Source organism: Strigops habroptila, chromosome 3 (genome assembly GCF_004027225.2).
Source record: "Strigops habroptila isolate Jane chromosome 3, bStrHab1.2.pri, whole genome shotgun sequence".
NCBI classification, from domain to species: domain Eukaryota; kingdom Metazoa; phylum Chordata; class Aves; order Psittaciformes; family Psittacidae; genus Strigops; species Strigops habroptila.
Window position 1 is genome coordinate 63,267,831 of NC_044279.2, and position 11,792 is coordinate 63,279,622.

The window sequence follows — 11,792 nt, forward strand, 5'->3', positions numbered from 1 at the left end:
AAACAAAACATAGTAAATATGATTTGCCTCAACTTCAGTAAAGCATTTGACATATGTCCAATGGGAAATAACTTGTGAAGATGAAGAACCAGGGTCAGCAGAAGAGCTACAAGGTGGCTGAGGGACCTGTTAAAGCACAAATGCCAACAGACATTGTAGAAAGTGGAGGTAGCCATGTGAAAGCAAATTTTTTTTGTGTGTGTGCGTCTCGTTTAATATCTTCGTTAGTGGTAAAAGAGAATGTGATCCTAGGATGCACTGGTGGAGATGGAAGAAGTAAGTATATCTTCATACAAGTTCATCTGAAATGGTCATCTGTGCCAAAGATATGCTTTCTGACTAGTGTGGGATGTGATGCCTTGATGGCAGAGCTGAGTGTACAACTCTCTGCCCTGTAACAAGTGGTGTGGGTGAAAAATTTCTGCCTGCTTGCCCTGCCGTGGCTCTTGCCCTACCCTGGCTCTTGCGCTGCCAGCAAGAGACAGCCTCTTTCTCCAAAAATGACTGCATAAACTGTGCTGGAGCTGTGACAGAGGGAGGAAGCAAAAAGCTGAAGGACTTAGTCTCCAGGGACACTAGAGAGTGGGAGGCAGACTGATTTCCACATATTTGAGTAAACCTGTCCATCCTACCTGACAGTTATCTGCTTGTAAGGTAGTATTCTCTAAATGCTATTTGTATTGCAATAAACCTAGCTTTAAGCTGTGGAAACTCCTAGTTTCTTTCCATAAAGAAAAAGTGAGAAATTCCTGAATACCTGACTTGACCTTTGTCTTGGTATGGAAAAGCTGAAAGGTGCTGGCTGGAGTCTGCTGACAAGAGGTATGTGGTCTATGTCCATGCATTTGAAAGTTTATGCACAGAAGAACTACTACTATGTATAAAATAGTAACATCTAACATTTGAGGCAGCGAGTATAATTGGGCTGGAGATGCTTTTAACACCTAATGATTTTATTTTAATTTTTTTCTTGTACCAGCAAGCAGTAAAATTAGTATAAAGGACTCTTGACTTTGAAAGAAGCTGCTTTCCCATCTGGTTTAATATCTTAGAAAAATGAGGGGACAGAAAAAAAAAAGGACATGTATGTGCATGTGAAATAATGCAATAAGCAGCTGGAAAATGTTAGAATAGCCTTCTTTTATTCAGCATTTTATTGATCTGTAGCAGATTTTGTGGGAGGCAAAAAACATTCAGATTTGATTGCCTGTGTTTGCGGTCACCTGTTGATGTTGCCTTGCACCAAGTAAATGCATGTTGTAATCTTCACCATAAGGAATTATAGTCTTTCAAACTTCAAGTGAGGTTAGGAGTGACTGCAAACATCACAGTTCAGTTTTGTTATTTGAGTACTGCCTAAATTTTCTGAATCTTGTCCCAGAACACAGTGAAATTAATATAAAGGACTCTGTAGATGCGGTTTTGACTTTGGTGCTGTCTACTGGCTCTGGTTGTAACTACTTGAGTAGGTGCTGTTCTCAGCAGAGGTCATTACTAACTTTGAATAGGCATGTGTATTGCTGATTACTGCTGGTACAGGTTGGGGGTGGGGAGGCATTTAAGGGTTAAATGTGTGTTTTGTATTGTCTTCATGCGTTTTATACTGTATTTATGTATGCACATACGAAAAATACAAGCTCTGTCCCAGACAGTTCATTGAGCACTTCAGTTAAGTCTAAATGCATGGGACACCATTCTGAGTGAGGGAGGGTGAAGAAAGCTCGCTGGAGAGGATTAAGATCTCCATCTGTTAAGTTTGCACTGATGATAAAACACATGCTCCCAGTTGGAACAAGATGCATTAAAAGAGCAATTTCACTTCTACTGCCTAGCAACAATGTCATTGAGCACCTGCAATAGTTTAAACATTAAGCATAATTGGCTTTGCTTGACATAAATCTGTAGTTTTGTAAATAAGAGCAGTTGAGTTTCCATGTAATACCAATTAGCTATAAGGAATGCTTTGTTTGCTGAAGCCTGCAGTGTTGCAGAGGAAAGAGGGAGTTGTTAAGACTCAGCAGTAGTAGTCAGAAGGTAGAACCCCAATCAGATATTACGTAGGCTTTGAGTGTCCTTGTGCAAGTTATTTAATCTATTTCAGTCAGGTTGCCTAGGTACAAAAGGAAGAATAACATTCAGAAGTCTTTTTTTGGTAATGAACCCTGAGTGTGTCTGGTTAAAAATACCTTGGAGCATTAAACTGACTTGTCTGGGTCTGTGCTGGATTTATTTTCCCTTCTTTTAGTTAGAGCTACTATTGCATCTTGAAAGTTTTTGTAAATTGTCTAAAATCACTTGCTTTCTGACAGTGATGGAAGAAAGAAGTACATGACCCACTTGGTATGAAAATCAGTCTTGTTCAGCTGCTGTGGGAACTCTGAATTGGAAAGATGAGGTAGGAGAAAACCTTCCATGTGGCCCAAGAGCAGAGCTGCAGAGCAAAACTAAAGCTTTTAAACTTCAGGATGGTGTTTATTTGCTATCACATGTACTAGACTTCCTTTGGCAAGAGCAAGTACAACTACTTTCCACAGGATGTTTTGAAATCTGCTGTTATTTAATCTTAAAAAAAATCAAAAAATTTCACAAGCCTCGTCATCATGTCTCTGTTCTGAATAGAATAAAAATTACCTTTTCCTTTCTATCTACCTGGTCTCTAGAAAGTCTCACCATAGAAGTAATATTCTGTTGGTGTAGTACATTATTTTAGTTTCAGTCTCTGTCTGTAACTATAAATATAGATTTTCTTGATTCAAAGAATGTTGACATCTGAACTTTATTCAGTCTCTTAGTACTGGTGCTAACTCTTTAAAGTTAGTTAATCAGTTCTAATACTCAGTGGTAGTAAGACTGAGTGGAACCACTCTGACAACGCTTTATTTCAGTGCTTTGAACATACGTCATCTCTACAGAGTTTTGGATAATACACCTTAAGACTACCAAATTGTAAATACAATCTGCACATTCGTGTTGGGGGATACATGCTCTCAAAAAGAAAAATTAGCAGAAACTTTAAAAAAATATTGTATGACCAGCATAATTTCCTAGTTGTTTTTTGTTTGTTGGGGGGGTTTGTTTGGGTTTTTTTGAGGGTTTTTTTTTTGTTGTTGTTGTTGGCTTTGTTTGCTTGTTTGTTTTCATTTTGGGAGTGGTGGTGTTTATTTCTTGTTTGACTGGGGGGAGCTTTTTTTATGGTGGGTATTTGTTTGTTTGGGGTTTGTTTTTTGTTGGTTTTCTCGGGTTCTCTTCTCCTCCCCCCGCCCCCTCAAATAAATAAAAAATGTGGAGTAAGTATATCTACAGTTTGTCTGGGGGTTTGTCCACCACCTTTCCAAACACCAAGCTTTTATGTAGAACCAAAATATGCTTATTCGAACTATTTAATCCCCTTCTGAGAAAAAGCATACATCTAGAAAACATTGCAGATATTAACACCACATTTTGAGAGTTAGGTTTCTTTCCTGTTAGTATGGGAAGCTCCTGTTCAAGTGCTTGCTCTATCACATCTGGAACAGCTTAGCTTAGAACAGAGGTTTTGAAACTGAGTCTCGTATACTCAGCTGAATGTGCTGATTGGGTGGAGACTGGATGTCAGCGTGCATATTTTCTGGATACTCCTTTTATTATTTAAATATATATATATTCTTTTTCCTTTCAGATCAGAAGAAATATTTTGAAATCTGAAACACTTAACAAACAAAAAGAAACAACCATGGGGTGGGAGGTGTGCAGAACCAACAAAAAAAACCTTAAAGCAGTCAGCATTTGTCCTACCTGCTTTGTAGCCCAGTAAAAAGCATCTTTTGAAACTAGATGCTGAGTGCTTTCATTGTCATGTCATGTGAACTTCAGAAGCAAGATTGCTGATGAGGTTGGGAATAGTAGTTATAGTAGCACTCACTAAAAAGGCATAGTAAGTTATCTCAGCTTTGGGTTTGGATGGTCAATGAATACAATATGAAGACACTGTCTATTTAGCTGGCAGAAAGGCAATCTTTGGTACAAAGCAAAATCATAAATTCAAAACAAACGAATAGTAAACCAAAGGTTGCAAGAGGATGCTGCTTGAAAGTAAATCTAGCATTACATGCAATTCTGAATTTCTTTACCTTGACTCATAGAGTTTTCTTATTGTCTTTAAATTGTTCCTTTATAAAGAAATGATTTTTCACCTTTAAAGGTGAAAAACCTGAGAGATTTTAATATCATTCTGACAGATGATAACCCCCTCAACAAGCTTTGTCACTGTTTATAGAGAGCTGTCATTTAATGGAAACATTCTTTAAGCTTAAGCTGTTTGTAAACTAAACTTTAATGGTGAGAATGTTACGTAAAATCTTAAGGAGCAAAAAGTCCTGCCTTATGTATCCTGTGAAAAAGAGCTAGGGAATGTCTGTGACTTTAAGAGAGAAACTTCATTGCAGAGATCCAAGTACTGAAATTATGCAGGTCTTGCAGAAATAAGCAAATAATTTCTGCAACAAAGAGAGCAGCAAACTGTACCAAGAGGGGAGGAAGGCGATTATTACCTACTTGAAAATGGTGTTGCTTCATTATGGTATGCTTCATTCAATGCAGCTTTTGATTGCTGCTCCTTGCTTGGGGTAGGAAATTAATGTTTATGAGAATACGTGAGAGTGGATGAAGGTCTCATCTCTAAATACTGCATAGGTGTTAAAAAGACTGAATGCAGAGGCAGTGAGGGCACACCTACAGTACATATTTCTTATATTTAAAAGAAAAAAATTACCAGAAAGAAGGTACGCTTGTAGTTCTGGCTGAAATAGCTGAAGGGTATAACTTAGTAAATCCAGTACTGCTTTTCTTTCTTTTCTTTTCAGTTCCAGTGTGAATTACCAGTCAATTGATTCTTGACCTTGCAAAGTTTGCTCATCTGATTAATTGCTAAAGCAGATTATTCTCTGCTCAGTTATTTAAATTAACAGCCCCTGTTTCTGTCTAGCAAGGGTTAACTGATGATTTTGTTTTTGTTCTTTCCCCCAGTTAGCATTTTCAAGCTATCTTCCTATTGTGAAGTCATTGCTACGCCTACCTTTCGACATTCTTTAGAAAACAATATTTTCACTTTCTTAAACCTTTTTAAGATGCAGCGAGTTCCAAATAATCACTTGCGCAGATGCTCATAAATGCCTTTTTTTTTTTCTTTTGAGATACTTGTGCAGCTCCGACACAGGCTCAGGCATGTAGATCCTTCAGAAATGCTCAGAGAGAGTGGCCCAATTTAAATTATCTATTGAACGCTGAAACACAAATTGCACATGAAATCCCCAAGCTTCAAGGGTCTCTGGCAGGTCACATCCTACCAGTCACTCAAACATTTAGTCAGTGCTACCCTCATGCACCTATGAAACTGAGGCTGTTTGACACCTCTGAGAATATTTCTCATGTTAGATCTGTTGTAAATGAGCACATGGTCCAGAATAATTAATGGTAACACTTCAGTCCTTTTTTGACAGAGTTGTGTTTCTTACGCAGTTTGTGCTGGTCTGTCTATTTAACTGCAATCAGCCATGCCTGAAAGACAGGAAGGAACAAGACGGACAAGTGTGTCAGTGAGTGTACCTCTTTTCTGTAATTAGAAATGCACAGGGAATAAATTATTCTCTAATTCAAGCTGTCCAGCTCACACTAATAATAACAACCCAAGAAGCAATCTGTTTATAAAAATTAAAACTGAATTTGTGAGACTCCTTGGTGCAAGACGGGCTTTACTGTGCAGTCTTGTTCTAGTTTATCATGCTTAAAGGGCTTTGTCAAGGCATGATGAGTGTTTCAGGCCAGAGTGTGCAGCCATTTCATGTATGCATTTCCTATCACACAAGATTAGCTAAAACTTAAGCAGAGATAACTGTAGCAACTCTGGGCTAAATTCTTCCCTGATAAATTAATAGCAGATAAGGAACAAATGCCATAGAATAAAGGTAAGAGCAAACTTGGCTTAAGCCATTTTTTTCCTTCTGTGGACACCTTTTAATACTTCTCCATTCAATCATCTTTCAGCTTCCATGGGCAAAACCTTTTCTGTGGAGGCACTGGGGAGGACCCTAGCGATGTCTTGAAAGTTTTTGTTTTGTTTACCTAAGTATCATTCCTGTGAGTCTGATAATTCTTTGTAAACACTAATGGGGCTTAGTTGTATCTCTAATGGCTAAAGATTTAATTTGAATTACTCCATAGCGAGTCTTACAATTTTCAAACCATCGTAATATTAAAATTGGAGGAATCGGACTGATTCTGTATGGTCTCTCTTACTGCAGTAAGACTACAGGCTAAACTCTTCCTTCTCTGGCCTCTAAGGCAAACAGAGTGGATGGCATCTTGAGCTTTTGGGCCCCAAAATGTTTGGCTCAATGGATTTTAACTATTCATTGATATTATTCTTTTTCTATTATTTTTTCCTAAACTCACTTAATTATGGATAACTTCTAATTATAGCACCTGATTAAGATGCAAAGAGCTGAGTGCTGAAGGGTGCAGAGCACTCTTACTTGGCTTCAGCTTGAAGCTGAGTGGAGGAGATGCCAAAGAACTAGCTTTCCAACAACGGGTCTGAAAATGAGAGAGCACAGTCCTCATTTTAAACCTGCAAAAGTAATCAGGTCTTGGGATTAGATGTGTTACTTATGCTCCTTTAGAGCCAAAAGCTATAAAGAACTGCTCAGAATTTGAACAGCTGTCATAAAGCATCCCTGACATTTTTAAGCAATCTCAGATCTTTGGATGAAGAGCCGTGATAGTAACTCTTATTTTTGGAAGGCTGAAACGTACGCAATGAATTCTGTCTGTCAGACAACACGCTGCAAAAGAGAGTGTCAACTGCAAGAAGTCAGCCTAACAGGTAACAATTTCTTATTATAATCATGAAATCTCAGCAAATCACTTTATCCATTTTATTCTTCATACAAAGCATATATATTATGGTCAGTTGCTGATCTGAAAGTATAGATGAGATCCAGGGAAAGGAACAAAAGGTATCTAGGTTTTTTGACAGAGTTGTGTATATACATCACTTCAAACTGAGTAGAACAAGCTTGAAGAGTCACTGGCCAGCAATTCAGAGTACCTAATTAATTTAATTGCAAACCATTAAAATCTCAAATTAATTTATTATTCAAATATATTCATGCACATGCCCCAGGGCTTTTCTCCTAAAAAAACAATCCCTGCCTTTTCAGTTCATCTCTGTTTTGTGAACATCTGAAATCCAAACAAAAGAATATCCACAGTGTGCCAGACCAGTCATCTTTCTAGCGGTATGTGAGCAGAAAAAATACAGAACAGACACAAAACCCTTCTGCTAAACCCTTACAGGCATCCAGGCTGAAGGAGTTATACCTAGATCTGTCGTTTTGTTCATCCCAATAGCTTCTGTAACTAATCAGAATGCTAATAATAACTAAATATAATACTAATAGCCAGTTTAGCATGTTCTAGTGAAACATGAATGTAGATACTCGTTTACAGTTTTGGTTTTTGTTTGGGTTTTGGGTTGGGATTGGTTTGTTTTTTGGTTTGTGGGGTTTTTTTTAGGATCTCTCTGCTAGTGCTTGTGCTCTTGCAGGCTTTTTATGCCTTATTTTTCGAAGTCTGGTGTGAAATCAGCCATGGCTCAGACCCTTCACTGATCAGGCTTTTACAAGTAGGAAGGGAGGAAGGATGGAGAAGAGAGAATAAATTCACAAATCACCTTCACAGAGTGCAAAGTCTTCAAATATTATTTTGTATGAGCAACTGCTGCCCTTCCCATAGCTTTGTAGTTCAACACCTAACATCAGCAAGCTGTGCTAATAAAAGGAGGTGGGGACAGAGGAGGGATCTGATATTTTTTGTCATGTATCCTCTCATTATAAGCATGAAATAAGTCATGAGCTGTCAGAGCCTGAGCTTTCTAAGTTTGCAAAATAGGCTTAGATTGATTTGAAATTTAGCTCATGAATCTATTAGTAGGACACTCCTTTCACAAAAAAAAAAATAGTATGATATCCTTTTTTTATCATAGTAAACAAGGATCTTGGTCCTTCCTTGATGGCAGAATTAGGTCTGGCTTTTTGTAATGTGGCAAAATAAATAAAAAGGAGTTGGTGCTAACACCTCGGCTTCCTATGCTTTCAAGTGAACTTAAACCTCTCATATGACCTGACCTCAAAAGGATGTGTAGAAGTAGTCTTACTGATGTACTTTGGGGTTTGTTTTTGTTTTTCTTTGCCTTCTCCAGTTTTCATCCCACCAGTGCGCTCAAAGCTTTGATATGAAGAACACCCCATGTTGTTACAGATGTTCTCTTGTTATTTCAGCTCTTCTGGATGCTTTTGACTGGCAGCTGCTCACTGATCTTATGCTGGCATCCCTGCTCCTGCTCACCTTTCCTCTCACTTGTTATGGCACAAGGGTCTTTTCCATTTGCCCCATTGCACACCATGCTCTAACCCAGGCTTCCTGCACATCTTCTCAGAAGTAATTCTGCTTTCTCTGCTCCCTCTGAGGATCTGTCACCCTGCCTCACTCAGTGTTGTATTATTAAGCACTGAGCAGACACCATGCGAACTTGGTGGAAACTGTATTCAAAGTGTGTTTCTCAGTGTGTGTGAGCTGCTGCTCCCCTGCTCTCTGGTTTGCTCCCACACGTGCATGTCTGTGCGCATCAGGGATTTGACTGCTCTGGGAATTATCACTACCTGCATCCTTGCACACTCCCTGCTCTTTGTCAGATCTGCTGGTTTTGTAACTGCCAGGTAGATGGTGTCTGTGCTGCATCTGAGGAACAGTGGGGACATCCAATGGTCACATGGGTTCTAATTAATTACTCCCAATCCCATCAGTAAGATCAAATTTCCCAGCTTTCTTGTTTTCTCAGCATTTGACTTGTTTTTCATCATACCTCATTATGCTGTAAAACACCTGACAGAAGGTTGGAATGACTTGTTTCTCTCTTCTTTTTCTTTTTCTTGCCTTCTTTGTGATGTTGCTTCATATTTATCAACAACCGCAATCAGGAAATTGAGTCTCTCTCAGAAGACTATCTGGGGATATCTTTTAATTGCTTTTCAAATGGAGAATTTGGCAGAATAAGTAAGGAAAATAATAGCTATTGTTTTGAATGCATAACACATGAATAACTGGTAAATAAATGTTACTGCTAGAGGTGACAGAGATTTAAGAAAAATGGATGTCAAATAATCACAACTTAAACTTTTTATACAACTTTTTCAAATTACCTCATGCATTATTCATGTGTACCTTGGTTCATCTGGAGTCTGTCATAAGACTGAGAGGAGCCCTCTCCTTTCCTTTTCTGAATCTGGTGGTGATCAGATTCAGTCACTGCTCATCAGGGGAGCAGAGTCTCCCATTTTTCTGACTGAGTGGGCATTTTCTGGGATAATGCTGAATGGGATAGATTTTAAAATAAATGAATAAAAAAGGCCTGTGATTGTCATAATAATGGCATCAGTGAATTCCAGACCTTTATATCAGAGGACGGAAGATGTTTCTTGCCCTGCCCTAATGACTGCTTGTTGTATGGTTGTGCAGAGGAGTCAACTGTACTTTGCCCACTTAGTAACTCCAGAAATGGCGCTAGCTGATCTTCTAGTTAGTAGCATCAGAACAACAGAATGTCTATCAGTATAGCCAACTTTGCTCCCTAGTTTTCTTCAAAAATATTAAAAAAGAATATGAACTCTCCAGGGATCAAGAGAGCACATAAATATCTAACTTCATTTCTTTTTCTTTTTTTTAGGGGAAAAAAAAGATTATGTAATATTACTATATTCCTCATAATCCATGTGGATTAATTACCAAATTAATTAATAATTAAAAAAAATTACCTTTTTTTATTGTCAAACTACAAATTAATTTAAACAATATGATTTTTCCTCTACTGTTTTTTGTTTCTCCATTGAGATAAACTTTGTGGAAGCCATGGGAGGAATTCTCGTAAAAGTCACTGGCCTAATCGTAAAATGCCTTTAAAATTTTTATGATTCTTTAATAGAGTGTTATTGGATAATTCCTCCTGGAAAGGATCTAGCTCTGTCATAAAGCCATTTGAAGGAACAGTGCAACTTTGGTACAGCTCTCAGCAACATGGGTTTGCGTGTGGTACCTTGGTGACAGTGACCAGTAGAAATGCCTTAAATATTTGGAAAAAGTATCATGCACAAAAGAGAAGTAATGGATTTGAAACATTACCTTTATTAAAGAGCATGACAATTTCAACAAGGAAAATTCTTACAGAAGGAAAACATTCATATAAAACACATTTGTCATCTGAGCAAGTTATATCAAATTATCTCCACTTTATTTGTGAAATGATAACTGGCTTGTGCCACTGTATCATAATGGTTAATTTTCAACAAATCCTTATTTTTTCCTGGCTGATTGAGATGGTGAGAATGCCAGACTGGAAAAGCTGTGGTGTTCTCCCATTTTCTGTTCTTCTTTGCTGGTGTTTTCCCATGCAAATTCATCTTCAATCCCTGCTTCAAAAATTTGGATAAACATCATAAGGTAAACAAAAAGTGTGACTGAATTTATGTCAGAAGCGAGCATTTACATACCCCCATTTCTAAAAACAAGTTTCTTTTTAGGCCAGCCACATGCTTTTTTTTGTCTGGTGAAAATCTTCCGAATATTGACTTGTTCTTGTTGATACCGAGCTTTGATACAAACTAATTTCAAAGGACTGAATTATTATGTATATGATTTTTACCTGTTGCTGATTTTTACCTGTTGGTAGTGACTGTTCTTGTTATTTCCTTAAAATAAAACAGAATTCTAAGACATTTGAGGGGATGCTCAGGAAAACTCAGGGCTGCACATCCTGTGTAGCAGGTCATTAATCAGCTCAGTAGCAGAGCTAAGTCTACGTGGCAGCTCACCTGTTTGCTCCTCCACTTCTTTCTGGAGGGAGCTGCTGCTTCTGCTTAATGTCTCCAAACAACCTACAGTAATATGCATTTGAAGTTCTGCCAAAGGGAAGTTTGACAGTAGTGGTTATTGTGAAGATAGGAGGGTTTTTTCTGTTTGTTGTTTCATTTTTTGCGATGAGCTTTTCTGGTTTTGCTTGAAGTTTTGCTTGATTAATATATTCATTAAAGAGGAGTGACGGTAATGATTAAACAAAAACGTCTTTAAAATGCAGAGTTCATTTCAACCCATTTGGTTTTGTTGCACACAAATTGGATTGGCATTGCATCCTGCACAGCAGGTACTCCACTTGAAATCAAAGACAGATGCTTTTATAGGATTAGAAAGGATATCTTGAGGGGTGGAGGATGAGATTGAGGTTGGGGGGTTTTGTTGCTTTTTCTTGTACTTTTTAGTAATAATAGTAAATGAATAATGATAATACTGCTGTTTTGTCTGCCTTGAGTACCAGTAATATTGTTTGCTCACAATTAAAAGGAAATAAAAGCTCCATTGTAATTTGGATCGTTAGCAAATCAAGAATACTTAAGATTCTTTCCCTCATAAATAGCTAATGACACCCGAGTCTGTTTGAATTTTAGTGCTAAATATCTCTGAATGAAAATATTTGACTGCTGAGTCATGTCAGGCAGCCAGATTGGTTTTTATTACTTCTTTTATTCTCTGGCTCTGTACATGTCTTTTAAGAGCTTCCAAAAAATCGCTTAACATAGTCACCATTCAAAGAAAAACCTCATGAGGGAGCTGCAGCTTGCAGGGGATTGTAGTTGGTTATAATAAAAACAATTGAAGCTTGTCTCTTGCACAGGAGTTCTCAAAGATCAAGTTGTGTGCAGAGCTAC